Source organism: Aedes aegypti, chromosome 1, assembly GCF_002204515.2.
Source record: "Aedes aegypti strain LVP_AGWG chromosome 1, AaegL5.0 Primary Assembly, whole genome shotgun sequence".
NCBI classification, from domain to species: domain Eukaryota; kingdom Metazoa; phylum Arthropoda; class Insecta; order Diptera; family Culicidae; genus Aedes; species Aedes aegypti.
Genome location: NC_035107.1, coordinates 220,770,406 through 220,793,880, shown reverse-complemented (window position 1 = coordinate 220,793,880; position 23,475 = coordinate 220,770,406). Strand labels below are relative to the sequence as shown.

At 40.0% G+C, this 23,475-nt stretch overlaps 1 protein-coding gene and 1 non-coding gene across 3 annotated transcripts in view; both read left to right on the top strand.

The window, feature by feature from the left end:
• Positions 1 to 23,475, top strand: part of LOC5565069 (mushroom body large-type Kenyon cell-specific protein 1) — a 602,053-nt gene that overhangs the window by 559,474 nt on the left and 19,104 nt on the right. The gene's annotated exons all lie outside the window — the stretch shown is intronic.
• On the top strand, positions 8,434 to 8,505 carry Trnad-auc. Its single transcript has one exon. It is a non-coding gene; the product is annotated as a tRNA-Asp (tRNA).

Below are 23,475 nucleotides of genomic sequence, written 5' to 3'. Positions count from 1 at the left end.
ACAGAAGCTTTTGAAGCTTCCAACAGAGGCTTTTGAAGCTTCCAACAGAAACTTCTAAAGCTTCCAAAAGAAACTTCTGAAGTTTTGAACAGAAGCTTTTGAAGCTTCGAACAGAAGCTTTTGAAGTTTCGAACAGAAGCTTTTAAAGCTTAGAACAGAAGCTTTTAAAGATTCGAAAAGAAGCTTTTGAAGCTCCGAACAGAAGCTTTTGAAGTTTCGAACAGAAGCTTTTGAAGCTAAGAACAGAAGCTTTTGAAGCTTTGAACAGAAGCTTTTGAAGTTTCGAACAGAAGCTTTTAAAGCTTAGAACAGAAGCTTTTAAAGATTCGAAAAGAAGCTTTTGAAGCTCCGAACAGAAGCTTTTGAAGTTTCGAACAGAAGCTTTTGAAGCTAAGAACAGAAGCTTTTGAAGCTTTGAACAGAAGCTTTTGAAGTTTCGAACAGAAGCTTTTAAAGCTTAGAACAGAAGCTTTTAAAGATTCGAAAAGAAGCTTTTGAAGCTTCGAACAAACGCTTTTGAAGCTTCCAAAAGTAGCTTCGTTCATAAGCTTTTGAAGCAAAGAACAAAAGTTTTTGTAGCTTCGAACAGAAGATTTTGAAGCATCCAACAGAAGCTTTTGAAGCTTCCAACAGAGGCTTTGATGCTTACAACAGAAACTTCTAAAGCTTCCAACAGAAACTTCTGAAGCTTTGAACAGAAGCTTTTGAAGCTTCGAACAGAAGCTTTTGAAGTTTCGAACAGAAGCTTTTGAAGCTAAGAACAGAAGCTTTTGAAGCTCCGAATAGAAGCTTTTGAAGTTTCGAACAGAAGCTTTTGAAGCTAAGAACAGAAGCTTTTAAAAATTCGAAAAGAAGCTTTTGAAGCTTCGAACAAACGCTTTTGAAGCGTCCAAAAGAAGCTTCGTTCATAAGCTTTTGAAGCTTAGAACAAAAGTTTTTGAAGCTTTGAACAAATGTTTTTGAAGCTTCAAACAGAAGTTTTCGAAGCTTTGAACAGAAGCTTTTGAAGCCTCGAACAGAAGCTTTTGAAGCTTCCAATAGAAGCTTATGAGGCTTCCAACTGAAGCTTCCAACAGAAATTTCTGAAGCTTCCAACAGAAACTTCTAAAGCTTCGAACAGGAGCTTTTGAAGCTGCGAACAGAAGCTATTGAAGCTTCCAACAGAAGCTTTTGAAATTTCGAACCCAAGCTTTTGAAGCTTCGAACAGAAGCTTTTGAAGCTTCGAACAAAAGCTTTTGAAGCTTCGAACAGAAGCTTTTGAAGCTTCGAACAGAAACTTTTGAAGCTTTAATCAGAAGCTTTTGAAGCTTCGAACAGAAACTTTCTAAGTTTCGGCCAAAAGCTTTTGAAGCTTTGAACAGAAGCTTTCCGAACATCAGACAGACGCTTCGGAGAGAATCAGCATTTTCGAACTTCTGAATGAGCTTGTTGAGCTTCAAGTAAAAGCTGCCAATTTTTATGAATTGCATCGGATAGAAGCTGTCCATTTGGGTGCGGCTTATTTTTCAAAAGTTCTCAAAACCAAAAATACGTATACTCTACTGAATTCAAATTACATCAAAAGAGAAAGCTCAAAATCTGAGCCAAAAATATCAACATTTAGAGGTGGTGCAAGCGTCTTAAATGTGAATTTTCAGGTTATGAAAAGTGACCTGTAGTGAAGTAAACAAAACTTTTTTATTTTTCAACCGATTTTGAAACTTTTAGCATCAATACCTTCAAAATTAAATTTATGAAAACTCTGTAGAACACCAAATATGTCTAAAATTAATCAAGTTTTAGTTAAAAGTAATTTACAGTAATGTCCCGATTTTGTCAGCCCCATGCTGAATTTAGGGTTGACAAATTCGGAAAAGAGCTAAAATCGGGAAAAATAATTTCGACTGGTTTCAAGTTTTACTTTAACTTAAGGACTTGGTGTTAATATAAACATTGTGTTTCTAACTTCAATTTTCTATGTACCGTGATGCAAGGCAACATTGATCAGTTTCATGAATAATTATTGAAATTTTCAGGTTTCAAAATTTTGGTCTTTAGATTATTGTATGGACGTGGTCATGGTCATAATTGACTTTATGCACCCAATATTGCTAGTATAGACGAGTTTACTCTGATTAAAATAAATATCAATTTTAAGGCTGACAAAATCGGGTAAAAAGGATGCTAAAATCGGGGGTAGACAAAATCGGGTCAGAAATGGTGCTAATATCGGGGGTAGATAAAATCGGGGGTAGACAAAATCGGGGGCTGACAAAATCGGGTCATTACTGTATTTCAATTTTTTTCTCATTTTACTAAAAATTTCAACTTTGTTTGACCATAACTTCAAGAGTACTTAATTTAAAATCGATCTTTTGACATGCTTTTGAAGCTAATTTAATCGTTTTCTAGCCTTGCCTACATCACATTTCACTAAAAAATTTCTTGACCAAGTTATTCAGCAAAAACTGCACAAAAACATGATTTTTATACGAAAAATGTCAGTTCTTCTTTCAATTTTTTGCCAAGTTAATATTATCTCTAATGCTGAAACGGGTTTTTCTCATTTGTCAAACCTTTGAGAAGGACTTTGCAGCAAATTTTAAATAATTTTGAAACAAAAATATTTTTGCATATGTTAAATAATATATGCACTATTCAACTTCGAATTAAGGCAAATTGATTCATTAATTTAAGTTTCATAGAAAAATGCAATTTTCGGCGAAAGAAACTTAAATAATCCAAAGAAATTTGATTTTTTCATTGAAAAATCATGTTTTTGAGTAGTTTTTGTTGAATAACTAAGAACATCTAAATTTGCTTGGAATCGATCGAGTATTTATGAAGTTATGGTCAAACGAAAATGTTTTTTTTAGTAAAATATGGAAAAATTCGGATAAAAGTATTCTTAACTAAGACTAGTTTTGATTTTAGACAAATGTAATGTTCTACGAAGTTTTCATAAATTTAATCTGGAAGATAAAGTTTTAAAATTGATTGAAAAATAACAAAGTTATGTTTACTTCACCGAAGGTCATTTTTTATAATTTGAAAATTCACCTTCAATACACTTGCGCCACCTCTATATGATAATATTGTTGGCTCAGATTTTGTGGTTTCTCTTTTAATGTGATTTGATATCAGTAGAGCACACGAATTTTTGGTTTTGAGATCTTTTAAAAAATAAGCTGCACCCTACTGTCCATGCTTCGGCTTTGCAAGCTTTAGGAGAAGCTTTTCAAATTTCGTAGGAAAGCTTTTCAAAGATTGGAAAGAAGCCTTATCAACTCCTCTTGTTCTTCTTTCTGGCGTAACGTCCGAACTGGGACAAAGCCTGCTTCTCAGATTAGTATTCTTATCAGCACTTCCACAGTTATTAACAGAGAACTTTCTTTGCCGATTGACCATTTTTTGCATGTGTATATCATGTGGCAGATACGAAGATACTCTATGCCCTGGGAATCGAGGAAATTTCCATTACGAAAAGATCCTCGACCAGCGGGATTCGAACCCACGACCCTCAGCATGGTCATGCTGAATAGCTGCGCGTTTACCGCTACGGCTATCTGGGCGGCTACTCAAGTCTCTTAGCATTCAAGCTACAGAGAGAAGCTATCGAAGTATCGTAGAGAAGATTCTCATGCTTCCGAGTCAAGCGTCTCAAGCTTTGAAGAGAAGCTTTCCAAGCTTTGAAAAACTTACAAACATCTGGCAAAAGTTTTCTTGGCTTCAGAAATTAGCTTTTTAAGCTTTTGACAAAAGCTTCCCAAGTTTCGGTCAGAAGCTTTCTAAAATTGGGGACAAAAGATTTTCAAGATTCTGATAAAAGTTATGCAAACTTTGGACAGATGCTCGCCAAGCTTCAACCCAAAGTTTCCAAAGCTTCGAGAAGAAACTTCCCTATCTTCGGAAACTAGCTTTTCAAGCTTTGAACAGGAGTTATCCATGATTCGGACAGCTTTCTTAGATTTAAAAAGAAGTTTCCTCAGCCTTGGAGAGCAGCATTCCCAGTTCCTGAAAAAAGCTTTTCACTCTTCTGAGAGAATCACTTCCAACTTGTAACGTAGGTTTCCATGCTTTGTGCAGAAGGTTTCATATTTTCATACATGAACGTTCCAAATTTTAAGAGCGGGATTTTAAAGGCTTTTAACATTTGAAAAAAAAAATTGTTTCCTTCTGAACGAAGTTTCTCCAGTATTTTAGAAAAGCTTTTTCAGAATAAGAGTGAAGCTTTTCATGCTAATGAGAGATGCTTTTCGAGCTTGATAGAGAAGCTATTCCAACTTCTGAAAAAAAAGGTCACCCAGCAAGCATTTTCTGCTCTGTTTTTGTTAAAGCTTCAAAACCGCTTAAATTAAAAAAAAACGCGTCTCAAGCTTAAATGGAAACCATTTATTATTTGGGAGAAGTTTCTGAAACATTCAAGAGACGATACGCGCCAAATAAACTTTTTCAATCTTCTGAAAATGTTGTTCAAAATTTTGATTGAATATCATTTCTTAAGCTTTTGGTATAAATTTCGTATTTTGCGTAAAAACCGTTCAATGGATCTTGAAGATGCTTAAAGAAGCTTCATAGAATTCCAGGTTTTCTTTCAATCTTCCATCAGAAGTATTTCGTTTTTAAATTTATGTTGAGAAGTTTTACTACTAGTTCTTATCTGTTTACCAAAAATAACCATGATTCGGATGTACTTCTTTCTTGTATATTCTTGTTACCATCTGGAACCTTTTCATGTTATTCTAAAAGTAATTAATTATGCAATAATCTGCTCCTGTCCAATGCGTATAAACCCATCTTAATCATCATTTGTCAGTCATCAAGTCAGGCCTGAAATTCGATCCGCATTCACGCTTTCGCATAAAAATTTCCCATCCGTTCCTCACAAAAACCCGGGAATCGCCTGCTGCCCGAGGGCAATGAATGGCAATCACTGTAAAATCACTTTCCTTCTTTGATTTCCCGACGTTATGGGCCCAAAACGCCATCCCCGCAATGAAAAACAAAAAGCATGTTCAACTTTCGCTTCCCTGTGTGATGAAAGAAAAATGTGTTCCAGCAGTTTGGGACCGTTCTTGGAAGACAAGAACGCCGAACCGTTCGTCTGTTTTCACTTTCCCCCAAAAAATCTGCGCTTCTCATAATATGTAGGCACATGAAAAGTGCGTTGCCATTACGTTCCGACTGGATGTGCATAATTAGGGACCCTTCTCGCAATTCGACCGCATCGTCGTCCGTCGTTCTTTTCGGGGGGCAAAGCCCTTCCCCGGGTTGCCAGATGCGCGATGTTTCATGATCATGTCCGCTGCGATTCGGCGAATCGCAAAACTGGAAACACTGCCAGCTCCTGTCAGAATCATCGGTCCCGCCAAAAAAAAAACTGTTTCGCAACCCTAGGATGAACGGATGGCATGAAAGTGAAATGTGCAAACATATCTCCGACAAATTAAGAAACAAAAAATCTTTCTTCTTTCTCCGCTGAGCGCGGTGTCAGGTTTTGGATTTCCATAACAGTTGCTCGGGCGCGCCAAATTCGGACCACATGTGCGCAGAATTTCACTGTTTGTTTCTCCAACGAATGCCACAATGGTTGGATTCCATACAAAAAGGCGGCCAAAATGACCGAGCATGATTTTAAGATAAGTTTTTTGACGTTTCTCAGGCGGGCCAATATTGACATTAGTGGTGCAGAGAAGCACGGTAACAGCGCTTATGGTTCTTCTTATCTTAAGAGATAAGATATTTTTTTCGATTACGGCAATAAAACTAATTTTGGCCAAACTTTATCTCTTTCATTGTGACCTGATTGCCGCGCGTAATGTCTCGAGTGAGAAGGGCTCGTCATCATTTGCCCGATTTTTTCCCCCTCCTTGCATCATGCTGCTGCATTTTGATCATAATCAGAGTTCTGCAATCCGTCGCCGCCATCCCTCCGCTTCCTGCGGCATTGCCACATTATCACGTGTATGCTCGAATTTTAATTCGAGGGTTCGTTGAACCCTTGATTCTGGTATGATTATTCGTACAAAGTACATACGCACATCAGGCGTTAAAAATGGTTGTCCCTTTTGCGTCGAACATGGAAATGCATTTGTTTTGGAATGCGGTGTCGCTGCTGCGATGTTTTCGTCACAAATTCGGTTGAACCACGTGCGTTTTCCGTTAGAAGGTTTGTTGTTGGTGCAAAAAGATGGCAAAAATTGCCTAACGAATGGGAAGGTGTCAACGAACTTGCTTCTGACTTGAACCAGGGGGCTTTGTTTGGTTTTTGAGGTTAAATTTAGGATTTGTGTAATTAGCGTGTGGTTTCGTCGGCGGGGGGTTCAGAAATAATGGGTTCAAATTAAGGATCCTCAATATGTACTGTTTTTACATACGTTTCTTAATTTGGATATGTTTTTATCCAATTTGATGATAAAAATCGATTTAGAGCGACAAAAATACCTTGATGTGTTAGGAAAGATGTATAGCTCTGATCTGGTGCATCTTTTGAGCTGCAATTTTGCATCGACTCTATAAGATCAACACTATTTAATACACGGTAAAAAATAGGCACCATGCTATCAATAGTTCTGCACTTGGATTTGCACTACTGTTGAATCTTGACAAAATCAAATTCAACGTTGCATGTTTTGATTTGAAATAAAAAAAAGTTAAAATAAACATTTCCGCCTGACCCAGATTTGAACCACCAACCTTCGGAGTGCAAGACCAGTGTCTTACCTCGACACTAACTCGCATCTGTTGAAACAGATTGAATTGATCTCAATCACTTTCTACAACGAGCTGTCAATGTTTGCTCTCATACAAAAGACATGATGTTCAAAATCAATGACATTTCACTTCAGAGTCTAGTTCCAGAGACAGTAGAGCAAATCCAAAGTTGAAACTCTTCAAATCATGATGATTTGTGTTTTGAATTGAGTCAAGTGATCAATCTATTCAATCGAACGTGCTGATTTTTTACCGTGTATACCAAAGATACCTATATCAAGGTATCTTGAAGAGAGGTACATCAATCCAGGGACGAAAATACTCAATCTACCCTCGCCTACATTGATACTTGCTGGGTAGAATCTTCTTTGATTTTTATTTGTTATTATCCTCACCTTGACAACACAACACAGATTGGCAAAGCGCTTGCACAAGATTGTCAGTTTCCTTTTAACCTGCTGCTACTCAACCGCTTTTTGATAATCAGAAACAAAAAATGATATTCATTCTAACAAGCTTGACTTTTTTACATTCCGCTTCGTGAAGTTGTAATTTTTGCACGAGGCACACTAGAGACGCGTAAATATATTCCATTCCGTGCATCGGATCCTTCATTATCCGTATAACAGCATATTTTTTAAATATTTTGATCCTCATTGATAATCAATTTTCTAAAATTGATACTCTTCTGCTTCTGAGAATCAAAAACACCAACGACATACGGGCATCGTTGTTTGTTTTGCCCATCTACTTTTGTGCCATCTTCATTGGTACAATCATATTGGTGGTGGTGCGGTTACTTCGATGGTGGCATAAATTCAGTGAATTGAGTATAGAGAGCATGATTTTTTTCGTCCCTGCATCAATCTATGTAATTGAAAACGAATGCTTACGAGACGGTGCCTATTCAACCAAGATAAAAACATAGTCGCCAGCTGTCACTTGGTGATCCAAAATGGCGGAATGAGGAATCTGACAGATAGAATTCACACTTCAGTCGTCGCGCTGTTGTATTTTGTACAACACTGTTGAAAAAACCTCGCTTTTCATTCTCAACAACAGCGTGGTGGTTCTGACGGTGGCAAACCGCGCGACGACTGGAAGGTTAACTCCCTTATAGATACCTTGACCTACATATATCTTAATATTTGGAATAATAATTTCGAAAGTTTGATGGATAATCGAAGCAGTATTCTATATTCTAATTCTGTAGTGAAGTCAAATGTAGACACATTTAAAAAATATAAAGCTTTATAATCACGAACGTTACCGCAATACTAATGAAGGCTTCTGTAGAAACTTTCGGTAGTAACTTCCAACTTTTTGGGAAAGTTTTCCAAGCCTATTTAGTTATCATTAGTTTTGGAAGAATTTTCCTAAGCTACTGGGTGAACCTTTCAACGTTCTGGAAGAAAGAAGTTCTCTAGATTCTGCAAAATTCAAACTCCAGAATGAGCTTTTCAAGTTCCCGGTATAAACCTAGTTTTCTGGAGCAGTACCCCAATCTTTCGTTTGGAGCTTAGCTTCTGGGAGAATCTTTTTGAGCTTCTGAGGAAAGGCTCCCAGGTTAATCGTAGATTGGCTAGCAAACACTTTGTTTTGCTTTTTGGACCGCCGAAATTGACATGATCCTTGACTGCCTTGCTGTTGCAACATCTTCGTTTTTTCGGTTATGAAAGGGGTCCGCGTGGTCTGTAGGGATTTGAATTCTAAACTTGTAACCAACTCAGCCACCAAGTGGCTCGGTAGCTTAGTTGGTAAAGCGCTCGTCTATCATACAAGAGTCCTGGGTTCAAATCCCAGCCGAGCACGTGGATTTTTTTTATAATATAACCCATAATTTGTCCATCTTTACCACGCGTAATGAGTTAATTAATTTAATAATCATGCGGATTGGATTACCAAACAGCTCAATATAAGCGTCAATTTATCTTCGTTTTTGTTGATTCCTTATCCATTTGGCCTTGCTTCTCGGCATCAAATTAAGTATTAACACATTTTCTGCAAAACTAACAATCTTCACAGTCCTGAATAATATTTGGGTTTTGACTTCATCTAGGAAAATTGTTTCCTACGAAAATCCAAAACTTCTCTGGTGGTCAATTTACATGGTCTAGCAGCTACTGAAACAAGCACCTCCAGGAGTGTTTTAGTGGAAAGATTGTGAAGGACACAGTCATAGCTGGGCTTTTGCTTCATACCACTAGTTCAAGGTTTGGTCGAGAAAACACGAGAACATCTCGTCGGGTTCAATGATGTATGCTAGACCTGATATAAACTAAAATTTTTATACATGTTTCAACAAAATATAATACCAAGCATTCATTTGAGGTACAAATCTCTCAGATCTGACTATTATTGCGAACGCGACAACCATTCATGTAAAAAAAGAGCCAAAATGTGTTTTCAAGGATGTAAGTATTTGTCCCGAGCACTTCCTTTATTCGTGCCTTAGTGAATTTCGTGAATTTGGCACTTTTGTCAGGAAGGTGAACAAAACATTTGTTTTTGGTTCGAACGGAGATTATAAGGTCGCGAATACTTCTTCTTCTTCTTCTTCCTAGCGTTACGTCCCCACTGGGACAAAGCCTGCTTCTCAACTAAGTGTTCTTATGAGCACTTCCACAGTTATTAACTGAGAGCTTACTATGCCAATGACCATTTTTGCATGTGTATATCGTGTGGCAGGTACGATTATACTCTATGCCCTTGGAAGTCGAAAAAATTTCCAACCCGAAAAGATCCTCGAACCCACGACCCTCAGCTTGGTCTTGCTGAATAGCTGCGCGTTTACCGCTACGGTTAACTGGGCCCTTCGCGAATACTTATTGTAGGCCTTAAAAAGATTTGAGCGAACTAATTCATAGAGTTTCGTAAGCTCTTCTCTCCGTTTTATGGCATCGTAGTCATGCCCATCACCGAGTTCCGGTTGGTTTTCGTATTCTTGGCCGTGACTGATCCGAAGTTCACGAAATAGGGTATATGTCCAATGCTTTCATATGCGCTAGTTCGAATGGCTCGGGCTGTAGTTTGTACAGTTGTTATTGTAGATTTGTTTATTCAATAACTCTATTGACTCTCTCGGCTAGATTGGAAGCAAGGTGATAAACAACTAGATTCCACTGAGTAACTCCGTACTCCTTTACATTTCAGGGATTAAATAATTATATATTAGTCATGATTTGGCATAATTTATTAAGTGAATTTCCTCCCCCAAGCTGAATGCTCGTACATTTCTCTTAACACTGCTCATGAGATTTTGGGCGAGGTTTTGCCCATCTTTCTTACGCAATTTCTCTCAGTTTTTCTTCAAAGCTTCATCGCCTTTCTTCAACTTCTTCTTCATTATCGCCCAAAACTTTTCGATCGGACGAAGTTCTTGTGTGTTTGGCGAGTTCGCCTTCTTGGGGACCACATTAACGCCCTTCGCTTCGTATCGGTTGGTGCCGGTTGTAACGTTCGCCTGACAGAACAGGTACTTCTTCGCGAATTTGTCCATCTTTCTCTTCCGGAACCTTAATGCGGGACGTACCGACAAAAAACTCGAAGCCGGGGATTTGTTTGGTGTCCGCCTTGGTAGATGCCTCGTCGTCCATGAAGAGACAGCCACTCACGGTACAGCTTCCGCGCACGCAATTCGACAACCATGTTTTGCTGGTCAGTCCGGTTTGGAGCCATCCTGACCTTAAAAACACGTAGCCCAGCCCGCTTGATGGTCTTCTGGACGAACCACTTCGACAAATTGACCTTTTTGGCCACGTCTCGGGTGGAAAGGTTCGGGTTGTTCTTAAAGAACTGCCTTATCTTCCGCGCCTTCTCTGGCTATTCCGTTTTCGGTTTTCGTCTGCTTCCAACGCGCCACTCGCTGGTCTTCGTCTCCTGGAACATCTTCACAACGTGGAACACGGTGGAATGGTGAAATTCAAGCCTTTTGCCGATTCATCTGTGCGTCTGACCAGGATTATCGATCACCACGCTCAAGTTTTGCTGGCGTAGCTCTTCTTGTTTCAGATGCATCTTGAAAACTACTTGACAGATCGCGATAAAATTTTGCACGCATAAACATAACACTCTAAACTAGTATTACCTGAAATTTCATTAATTTTTACCCACGCAATAAAAAGTTACGCCCAAAACAAAGTGTCACATCTTTTCCGAGTGCAATCTTCAGGTTCTCCATTACAGTGCACACCAAAGGTGCAGTGGATGTCTTCATATACTGTGCCAATACGAATTTTGAAAAGAAATCGCAGATGATCTGAATCCACATATTTCCTTCGCGTGACCGAGGGCATGATCCCTGGTATCTCCCAGGGTCTGGAACACACTTTAAGTTTACCACATGAGAGTTGAACGTTTTGGTTGGGCACTTTTGACTCCTTACACACTTTGCAACTGGAGCAGTACCGTTTAGTGTCGCTAGCCATACTTGACCAAAAGTAGCATTCTCGAATCTTGGTCAGTGTTTTCAGGAAACCGAGCTGGGCTTCACAGTGAACTTCTTTAATAATATTTCGTCGATCAGGTCCTGACACTACTTGCTTCCATCGATGAGCAGGGTCTTCAATCAGGGTGGAATTAGCAATAAACTTAAAGACGGTCCCATTGACTACTTCATAGTCAGGATGTTTCTGTGGATCAATCTGATACTTGAGTTCATCAATGTATGGATCGGAGAGATGAATGTGCACAGTGTAGATGCTTCTGCTGATGCAGTCAACTGGGATGTTGTCGCAGCCCTTTTTTATATCGTAGCTCAATGTCATACTTTGATAACTTCAAAGCCCACCGAGAAATACGCGGACTCCGAGACTCGTTAGACATAGTCTGGAGGAAAGTAAGTCTCATTAGATCGGTTTTCACGTTCCTTCTTAAACAGGTTGGTCAATGGAGTCGTGATTTCCGAGTATTTGCCGATACATTTCTGATAGAAACTTGCAGGACTTAGTAGACAACGAACTAATTCTTAGTTCTTAGTTCGAACTAATTCTCAGTTCTTCTTCGAGTTTTACTGATACTATGCAAGATCTGAGACATATTTGGTATGGGAAACTCATGTTTCTTCGTGACAGAATTCAATCATCGCAAATCCAGACATATTTTCTACTTTCCGTTAAATCTATCGAATGTTTTATGAGATTATTTCTTCCTAAATTGCCTTAACGTGTCGCAGAAAGCTTCTGGATAGCCTTAAATAAGAGAACTCTTGCTCAGTGCACAATTCATGTTCAGTAACGATATCCTTCGAGGTTTTTGTTGAATTTGATGGCAGTTCGACTGTTGGCATCTCCAATGAATGATCGTCTTCCTTCGGATCTAGACATTGATTGGTGTCAAGATCAGGGACCTAACAAAAAAAGATTTTTCCCAATAATAGGGCGTGATTCTCAGACTGATTTGGAACCATTTGCCTTTGATTCGGATTAATCGTAAACTAAAAGTTGAATGCTTACAGAAAATCAATTCCGAGAATCAATATTTTGCAAACTTCTGGTATGATCACAGTAAGAATAATCCTTATGATTTTCTTAAACTCAACCGGAATATTGACATATCCCAGGCAACTATATGAAGTTCAATCAGCGGTCAAAACTTTAAGACGACACGGCAGATTCTTAAGTCCGAGACGGTCTATTAATTTCTGCGAGCTGTCAACAAGACCTTCAACTTCTATGCTCAAAACATTTACTATAAGATGAGACAATGATTAAATTATGTATGGATGATAAACATACTGTTGATCGTTAAGGCTCAGATAGGGATCCCCAAATCCCTCTTTACCTAACCTAAATACAAACAAATTTGATCAATGAAAATTAAAACTACGAATAGGGTTCTAAATTATGTTACAATCCTGTTAGTGCCGATAGCATAGGTTTCTGTTGGAAATCTCTACCTTCTTCATAATTTTTAGGTTCTGTCTTAATCCAGAAGCTTCCTCAATTTCTCAATTTATTACTCCCCTCTGGAATCCACTACTGCCTTCTTAACTTCACAGAGTTATTCTCAAAACTCAAACTTATTTTGCAATTTTTCAACTTTCAACCTACCGAAACCTTCACTATATTCAAGAAATTCCTAAGGTTCCAAGAAAGTCTTTATTTGATCCCGTTACCTCCTGAGTTTAAGGTGAAACAGTTTGGAATCAACTTCTAAGATTGCACTAAAACTTCAAAAGCACAAATCTAACGAAAAAAGCATCCAACAACCGTGCGCTTTTTATTTTGGCTTTGTGCACTAGCAGAAAGCTTAAAATAAGAATATCATAAACGTTCTTCTTCTTCTTTCTGGCGTTAATCCCTACTGGGACAGAGCCTGCTTCTCAGCTTAGTGTTCTTATGAGTACTTCCACAGTTATTAACTGGGAGCTTACTATGCCAATGACCATTCTTGCATGTGTATATCGTGTGGCAGGTACGAAGATACTCTATGCCCTGGGAAGTCGAGAAAATTTCCAACCCGAAAAGATCGTCGACCGGTGGGATTCGAACCCACGACCCTCAGCTTGGTCTTGCTGAATAGCTGCGCGTTTACCGCTACGGCTATCTGGGCCCCTATATCATAAACGTCTTCGAACTATTTCTCCAGTTTTGTGCCTTTTTAAACGTGAGTAGGGGCACAAGTCGGCCATTGTGCCGGCCGTCTTTGGATTCCGAGATGTTTCACCTTAAATGGAATTCGATGAAGCTTAGAAGGAAGCGGACGGGATTCAGGAAGAGGTTGTTGAGATATCCCAGGCAGAATTCGCATATGAAATCCTTTGTAAAATTCTACAAAGTTTTCATTGTTTTATTCAAGTCTTGGATTTTCCAGTTCTTTTAGAACATCCACGTGTAGACCTGTAGGTTTTCTAGTAAGGCAAGTAAATCCCGGAATTCTTAATTTCCAAAAATGTCTTCACAAAGAAAAACATGTTTTTTCGGATGTTCTCTAAAGAAATGAATTTTTTCATTGATGGTTTGATGTAGGATTTTTTGTGAAACCTTGAAAAAATTCTCCTGGAGAAATGCCTGCAAATATTTCTTGAGAAGTTCTGAAATAAAATTTGCCAATTCTAGAGATGCGGAAGATAAATATTTCGGAGAGAACCTGGGAACTCTGCAAAAAAATACGTAGCTCGCTAGTGATTCTAATCATTATTTTATCAATATTTTTCTTGTTCGCTTTTTCTTACAGACATTCTATTCATGAAATTTCAGAAAATTATCGCGTACAAATTTCGAATGTATTGTTGAAGGAATTCCTGAAAGAGTCTTTAGAGATAGCTCTGAAATAGTACACAGAGGAAATTCTTGTCTGTTATAAATATCTACCTAATATTACCTTAATTTCATTTTTTTTTTTTTTTTGGAAATTTTGAGCATTTTTATAATCACCCGTTGTCCTTCAGAGCCCCAGCTTCTATTGGTGGTCTATATTTTTCTGTTATAGCTTAGAAATCCCAATTACACACTTTTAGTGATTTTCAGTCCAATTACACATTTTTAGTGATTTTCAACTCTTAAGCATACTAGCTCGTTATCAAGGTCCTCAGATATTTATCAAATCTAAATATGATTCTTCTGTTTCTGTTCGGGATGAGCCATTCTTTGATCTTTTACCCGTGTGCTTTGTTTTTTGTGTCCTCGTTCTACTTCGTTACTATTGAGAAATAATGAAGTAGTAGTTTTTATACAATTACCATTCTTTACCATTTTCCATAGAGACTTTTTAGGAAAATATATTGCTATTTATACCTTTTGGAGAAAACAGTTTGTTACCATTAAACTCTCAAAAGCGCGCCCCTTCTGACCATGCATCGGTACTCTAGCATATCAAATTATTGCTTTTACTTATAATGTTCAATGTTCAACGTTTTTTGTAACTGTGCGCAGGATTCATCACATTAGACATTTAGGTTCCTTGAAACAAGATGCTTATTTTAGCATGTAAGAATTCGGCTACTCCATTGATTCGGAATCGTTTACCTCCTAGATATCCAAAGATAAGCACTTGAACTCAGAAAGAACTTATGAATTGAAACAAGCCTCAGATGCTGATTGAGCCATTTCTCCACTTTGACCTCCTCATCATCTAAGACAAATAGGTGGGTCTTAGTGGCTCGTTTTAAATACTCTTCCGACCTTAGCTTATAAGTATTAACAAGAACAGATACAACAAGATTACAGAAGGTCATGGATTCAATCCCAGACCCGTGCCTTTCCTCGTACTTTGTAGTTGTATCTTCAACTTTCTCCTAACTTCCACTCTAAATCTATCACAGTTAAAACTATCCCAGCAAACACACGATCGAATACAAGAGTACAAATGTGGAAGCGTAAATTTTGCATGCAGCCTTATGGAGCAAATACGTATATCGCTTCCACGTTTGCACTCTTATGCGCTATCGTATACGAGATTGTGTTTACTGGGATTCATGCATAGCAATCGCTAGAACCAGAGTCAGACAAGAAACCGTTCCATTCTCCCATCATTATAGCACGCCTTTTCTCACGCCTGACATATAGGCAGTCTGCTAACCAAAAGCAAGCAATAAAATTACCATAGCCCTAGACCTTCCCGTACGAACTATCGTAAATGCAGGGTTATACCCGGTTTACTGTGGGTCAATTTAAAATGCAACATCACTTCCTCCCTGTTCCCCACATTGATCTGTATTCCGACGTGGCAGACGCCATTGTTGCCTAAAAAAAGAAGATCTCCAGAGCATATACACTGAGGGATCCCAAGCAGCCATCCTGTTGGTTCCTTGTGTAAGTGCAGCTGATCAGGCGGTACTCGAGTAGCAACCACGGGCGACCAATCAAGGCCCAGCTGAAATTTAGTATCTGACAAAAATGCTTGTTAAAGGTGTACAAGCCACAGACAAACAGACGTAACACATAAAACAATATTCTTTAAAATCCATCACCCACTTCACACCGTCATCATCTGATGAGTATGGTATATGGAACACTGTTAAGTGCGACAAACGCTGCGGAAGGCGCTAGTGTGGAACGTCTAGCACGGAGAAAAACGGTGCGTGCGCCTCTAGTTGTGAGGTTTATATCATAGCGAATTTGAAATGATCGTTTTAAATGTGGTCGATGGAATATTCGACAGGGTTTTGTCTGTTTCAAGCTATTATTCTAAGGTATCAAGCTTATTCAACTCTTTTTTAATACATATCTGAGTTCGGGAGTCTGAATTAAATGTGACTACAAAAAAAAAACGGATGCACATGTTTAATTACAGCAAATTTCTTTGATTCAATTGCAACCGTGTCAAAACAACAGGTTCTAAAAAAAGATTAAAATCTATCGACCGTAATGACATTTCAAATCTTTTAAAGACAGCTCGCCCCGTAATAGATTGTTTGAAAGCTTTTTTTCATTTCTTTGATTTTTAACGTTTAATTTTTTAATTTCAAAAGATTCATAATACATATTTAAATATAGTCGACTCTCCACATCTCGATGTTCTACATCTCGATATCTCTCCCTTTGTCGATGATTGCTTCGGTCCTTTCATTCTGCATACGATTTCTCTCTCCATATCTCGATATCCTCCTTAACTCGATATCTCCATGTGTTCCTGTTGATTTATTGTTCTCAATTTCCTCTCCATATGTCGATATGAACATTATCAAAGGTTACTAGACCAGATTAAGGCTAAGTAGCCCGTCATTCGTTTTAGCAACAATGATGACTTTTCAGCTTGCATTTCAAAGTGATATAACTCAGTCTTGATAGTTTATATTGACTTGAAAAAGTATCACTGTACGCGCTAACATGCTTAAAGTATGCTGATACTTTTTCAGCTGTGTCAGTGCAAAACCATCTGATTTTCTTTGATTCGAAATCGTGAGATGAATTAGCAACAATCATCAACGACGCGTACAAATTTCAATGACGGCCTACCTATCGCCTTAAAGTGATTCAGAACAATTTGGTAACTCGAAATGAAGTTTGTTTGTTTATGATTTTTCGAGTAACGGAGTTATTTTCAATCTAGTGTTCATTAAATTAATGTTCTTTGTCTCGATCGCTCCCTATCTCGACGGTCCGTTCGATATCGAGATGTGGAGAGGCGACTGTGTGTACATTGACACACCAAAACTACCCAAATCTTCTATCAGAACAATCACATACACCAAAGATCGTAGTGATTGAATGTGATCCTTTTCAAAGTTTTAAAATTCGTCAGAGAGTCTTCTTTGCTGTCCAATCTACAATATGTACTTCACATGCAGATCATCTCACACCTTGACGAAGATCAAATTTCCTCATCGGTAGCAATCCCCTCTTTGACAACCAATCATCCAACGCCCCCTTCGATCATCGATCGCACGATATCTCTTCTTGCAACGTGTTTCTATCCCCGGCGATCACCAAGGCTTACCTTCGATCGATTCCAACCGGAGCTGGTTAAATGTCATCTGAATTGAATATTACACACCACGGTAGAGGTTTCCTCCACTCAACACACGCGCACTCGATGACGATGCTTGGGCAATTTTTAAGGGCTCGACCTCGACTAGAGACGACGACGACGACGACGGCAGCTGACCTTTCCACAGCGAAAACAAAGAAAATTGCAGCCCTGAACGCGGTTTGCCTTCTTTTTTTCGTTGTTGTTGCAGCGGGAACATTCGTAATCGTCGTCGAATGGAGAAACACGCGCGCGAGCGTGGTTGCAATTTTAATCGAAATTGTTATCTCCTGTGCGCGGGAAACGTACGCAGAATCGGTTAAGGTTTGCGGGCAGTCCAGTCCCCTAAGCTAGGCGACTAGTGCGCTCAGTGCGATGTAAAGGGGTGATTGTGGGCTGTGTTACTTTTTCCCGAATGTCGGTTCTCCGAATTCCAGTTTCCCGAGCGCCAGTTCTCCGAATACCGTACACCACCGTTAATTTGAACGGTACCTTATGAAAACCATTGGGGTTCATTTTTTATTTGAACATCTAGTCACCCTAGAAACGCGTTTCTGGTTACCTCCTTCACTGTATTGTTTTGATTCTGCGTTCCGTTTCACAGCATTCCATTTTACTTAATTCCGTTCCATGATCTAAATGACGTTTGAACTATTTTTAATCTGAACGATGTGCAAATTAATGGGGTACAAATTAAAAAGTGTTCAGATTAAATGTGGTCAAACCAACGGGGGTATCCGGTACTCCGTTTCCACGAATTGACCGATGGACGAGTTCATTAATTTGACGTTTTAGCGGTGCCAAATTCACTCGTTACCATGACCACATAAATAACATGGCACCGCTCAAACGTCAAATAGTGAACTCGTGCATTGGTCCATAGCTCGTGAGGTAACGGAGCAAAATCTAGATTGCCATGATAAGTGTGTACTGCGATCTGTCAAATTTGGGTGCCTAGTGTAGTACTAGAAGTAGTACTTATTCTGAGACCGAGTGCTATGTATTTATTTCGTCTATGGTAGAATGGTCAAAATTAACCCTTCTCCTTTACTCTTGTTTATTTGGCAGGTTTTAGAGTTTCCAAATATCTGCGTCTGCTTCATCTTTTGATTGCTTATCGTTCTTTCACCTCACCACCCTTTCAATAAAGACAATTATTATTCACCTTATTGAACTACATCACTTTTCAAGAAATTCATATTCGGGAAAACGACATTCGGGGAATAGTAGCGCCATCTTCTGTGTGTGCTGTTCGAGGTGGTGTTGTGTGCGTCATAAATAATAAATTCAGCCTTAAAATATTAATCCAATCGATTGGGTTTCGCTGTTGCGATCGCAAGCATTTCCATAAGCCATGATGGCCAAACAAGAGGCAATGGGGCTGAGAAAGGAATATTAGGTGGGCGGCTAAGGGGGAGGTGTAGCTTGACAGTTGACCCCTGGGATGTTGCCATCGCCGTCATCAAAGTTGGCGTCGTATAAGAGCGAAAATGGCACCGGGTAAACAATTTATCAAGATTATTTGACAAAAACCCGCCTGCTGCCTGCTCACTGTTGCTTCGGCGTTGGCACGGAGTACAGCATTTACATTACGTCTTAAGGACATCTTCGATGATATGGCTTTAATTATAAAGTACCGGCATCATCACTTTTTGTGTAACCCGGTTTGGATAGGAGGGTTGCGGCCGAAGGCTTCACGGATGTATGTCACTATGTACCGCACTAGACAGGTCGAACACTGCCCATCTCAGGACTGAACGTCGGTGAATGGAAGCTTTAAGCTAACTTGAGGCCATCGTCATTGTATGACAATGACAAAGACTAACTATGGTGATTCAATATTCAACTGAGAATTGCACACTTTTTCAAGCGAGTCCGTATATATGACAAATAGTGAATCGCCACATAAAAAGTTCTTGATGCATTTTCGAAAAATTGCAGCTTTGCTTAAGATTCTTCCCAAGATTCTTATAACATGATAGGAAAACTTAGACCACAGTAGAAAAACGCCACAAAAATGTGCACCCAAGTGATATTATTCACCTAAAAATGCACCGATTAGACATGACCTTTTCCGCGTTGATCAACTCTTCCATTTCTGGCGAGAGAGCTCCGACGAAACGCTCAACCGGAGGAACGTACCGTAGTTCGGAATTCCTTCGCCGCAAGTTCCGCAGCACTCGAGCCGTGTATATCTCTCGTTCTCCTCTAGTTCCGACTAAACATGTATGTGCAGTTCCAGTCCGCTCGATAGAGCCATGTAGAACTGTCAAGAATGTACGCTATTGAGTAATGGATACCGAGTGGAGCCTATACCCCCCCTTGGTCCCTATAGGTTTACCTTCGAACCATATTCAGTTGGGTACAGTCAGCGAGCGTAAAAATACTCTTTCCGCACCCCTCGAAACACAAGTTGGACCACATAAACCTTTGAAGAGGGGAGTGGAAGGCGCAGAAGGTAAACACTTGTTCGATTCCGATGCAATGCAATTGCCCTAAAAGCCTATACTTGCCAACAAACCGACCAACCAACCGAACCAAGGCGTTACTGACAGCGAGAAACAAGATACAAAACAATTTCGCAAATTCAATGCCAAATAAATACAAAGCCGGACTCGCCTGTCAAATAGTAAACCGCGCACAGCACACGGCTGGATTGGCAAAAGCCGTAAGCGAACTCAACCTGAGAGAGGAGAACAGTAACAGTATAGCAGTAAGCAGTCGTCGTCAAGCTACTGTGGAACACTCCCGAATCACCCCTCGTTTGACAGGTGGTGTTTCGGAAAGCCGTTCCTACAGAACATCCCATAGGAGGAGGCACCGATTGTGCAGACAAAGAAACTAGCGAGATTCGTTGTTGTTGGTGCTATCTCATAAAGTTTTCTTTGTGATTGGCGCCCAGTTTTTCACGTTTTATTTGATATCAATTTTGTGTTGCAGCAGACTGCTGGGTAAACACGTCTTCAGCACGGCACGACGTTTCTGTTGTGAACTGCTACTTATGTCATTTCCAAACATTAAATGCACTGAAATGGGTTAAATGGGTGCAGCAGTTTCAATTTGAAAGAATTTGATAGGAAAGTATGCCATAATGACAAATAGGGAAAAGAACGTGACGATCTATTGACGAAAATGTTAAAACAATCGAAACAAATTCTTCTGTTTCTTCTCAAACCATTGGTGGATTCTTCTCAAGTCTATCAGCAGGTTCTTAATTGATATCTGCCAAGGTTTTTAAAGAGTTCGTGAAGAAATTTAAAGTGATTTTTTCCAAACATCTTTTGTTGGCTCGTGAATAACTCATTTGCAAGTTTTTATTAATTATTCAAAGCAGCTTGTAGAGTTGATGGTTAGAGTATATCTTGTATATATTTTGAAAATTTACTAGCAAGAGCTTCGTGGATTATAATGGAACGAAATCTTTCAAGACTTGTAATATAATTTTGGGATGATTCTTTAAGAATTCTTCACAGTTCTCTTTGGAACATCTTCGACAAATTGCTGGTGGTTTTTTTATTAGAACTTGTTAAGATTTCTTTGCCAATTTCCTTACCAGACTTTCGTAAATCTTTTATTGTTTCCAAATATTTGGTGGACTCTAGTTTATAGCAGAATAGAAAAGCAGATTTTTTGCATTACCTATGACCCATCACAGACGTGACTCTTGGGTGTGCCTGACAATTGTTTCTATTGATTTATAATAAAATCTTTGAATAGCTTCCAAAACATTCAATTCGAGCACATCAACTTTCACGTGTCCGCGGGACGGTGAAAGGTTGCTTCCTGGTTAGTTGTTTGCATCGATATTCCACCAATGATGTATCTTGGAACTCCTTCAGGGGATTCTATAAGAACTTTGCCAAATTTCCTCCAAACTCAACAGTTCCTCTCCAGATTCCTTCTAGAATATATAAACAGACTACTCTACATATTCCTCTGACAAATTTCCTAGAGATTTGGTTGAAAGTTCCTTCAGGAATTCAATCAAGAAAATTTTCGTCGAGTTCTTTAGAAAGTGTTTCAAATATTTGAACTGCATAAGATATATTAGATCTTTATTATCTATATTGATATCTTAGGTGGAATGTTATCCATGACAGATCCTGATGAAAATTAAGAAAATTTCACATGAGATCCTGAAGGAATCTGCAGGGAAATGATTTTTTATGAGTTTTCAAAACAGGCTCTCCGTTGAAAATATTTTAAAAAATCCGATTCCGAGAAAATGAGATCGAGCCGAGCCAGTTTCCCTACCCCTGATAAAATCTTCCAAGTTTCTGAGAATTTGTTCATGTTTCTGCTGAGAATTTGTTCATGCTTCTGCTGAGAAGCTTCCGAGCTTCTGCTGAGAAGCTTCCAAACTTCGGCGGGGAAGCTTCCGAGCTTCTGCGGAGAAGCTTCCAAACTTCTGCTGGGAAGCTTCCGAGCTTCTGCTGAGAAGCCTCCAAGCTTCTGCTGAGAAGCTTCCGAGCTTCTGCTGAGAAGCTTCCGAGCTTCTGCTGAAAAGCTTCCGAGCTTCTGCTGAGAAGCTTCCGAGCTTCTGCTGAGAAGCTTCCGAGCATCTGCTGAGAAGCTTCCGAGCATCTGCTGAGAAGCTTCCGAGCATCTGCTGAGAAGCTTCCGAGCTTCTGCTGAGAAGCTTCCAAACTTCGGCGGGGAAGCTTCCGAGCTTCTGCTGAGAAGCTTCCAAACTTCTGCTGGGAAGCTTCCGAGCTTCTGCTGAGTAGCTTCCGAGCTTCTGCTGAGAAGCTTCCGAGATTCTGCTGAGTGGCTTCCGAGCTTCTGGTGAGAAGCTTCCGAGCTTCTGCTGAGAAGCTTCCGAGCTTCTGTTGAGAAGCTTCCAAGCTTGTGCTGAGTGGCTTCCGAGCTTCTGATGAAAAGCTTCCGAGCTTCTGCTGATTAGCTTCCGAGCTTCTGCTGAGAAGCTTCCGAGATTCTGCTGAGTGGCTTCCGAGCTTCTGCTGAGAAGCTTCCGAGATTCTGCTGAAAAGCTTCCGAGCTTCTGCTGAGAAGCTTCCGAGCTTCTGCTGAGAAGCTTCCGAGCTTCTGCTGAGAAGCTTCCGAGCTTCTGCTGAGTAGCTTCCGAGCTTCTGCTGAGTAGCTTCCGAGCTTCTGCTGAAGCTTCCGAGATTCTGCTGAGTGGCTTCCGAGCTTCTGCTGAGAAGCTTCCGAGCTTCTGCTGAGTGGCTTCCGAGCTTCTGCTGAGAGGCTTCCGAGCTTCTGCTGAGAAGCTTCCGAGCTTCTGCTGAGAAGCTTCCGAGCTTCTGCTGAGTAGCTTCCGAGCTTCTGCTGAGTAGCTTCCGAGCTTCTGCTGAGTGGCTTCCGAGCTTCTGCTGAGAAGCTTCCGAGATTCTGCTGAGTGGCTTCCGAGCTTCTGCTGAGAGGCTTCCGAGCTTCTGCTGAGAAGCTTCCGAGCTTCTGCTGAGAAGCTTCCGAGCTTCTGCTGAGTAGCTTCCGAGCTTCTGCTGAGTAGCTTCCGAGCTTCTGCTGAAGCTTCCGAGATTCTGCTGAGTGGCTTCCGAGCTTCTGCTGAGAAGCTTCCGAGCTTCTGCTGAGTAGCTTCCGAGCTTCTGCTGAGAAGCTTCCGAGATTCTGCTGAGTGGCTTTCGAGCTTCTGCTGAGAAGCTTCCGAGATTCTGCTGAGAAGCTTCCGAGCTTCTGCTGATAAGCTTCCGAGCTTCTGCTGAGAAGCTTCCGAGATTCTGCAGAGAAGCTTCCCAGGTTCTGCTGAGAACCTGTTCAAGCTTCTGCTGAGAAGCTGTTCAAGCTTCTGCTGGTAATCTGTTCAAGCTTCCGTTGAGAAGCTGTTCAAGCTTCTGTTGAGAAGCTGTCCATGCTTCTGTTAAGAAGCTTCCAAGCTTCTGCTGAGAAATTTCCAAGCTTGTGTTGAATAACTTCCAAGCATCTGCTGAGAAGCTTCCGAGGATCCGAAGTTTACCGAAGATTAAAAACGATAATCAAACCATAATTAGCTCAATAATTAGTGCAAACGTTTACCTTGGAAGCGATCCTAAACAAAATCTGTTTTCCCGCCACAGAGACAGAACTTTTCCCCCGCAACGGCAACTTTTAAGGAATCCATTTTCTAAACAGCACACAACAAACAAATTAAGGCCCCTCTTCCAACCACAACCTAGCCGTACAACTTTTCCTCACCCACATTTCTAACTAGGAGCCATTACTCCACTTCTTGCGAGGGATACGATGCGTTTGTGGTAGAACCTTATCTTACATAACAATTCCACCCTCCCTGGCCCGGAATCGAACATCTATGCATGTTCACCGTTTCTGTCGTGCGAAACGAAGAAACCAAGCCAGTAGTGTAACAGAGCGCAAGGACGCACCTCTGCTAAACGTGCATAGGGTAAAGT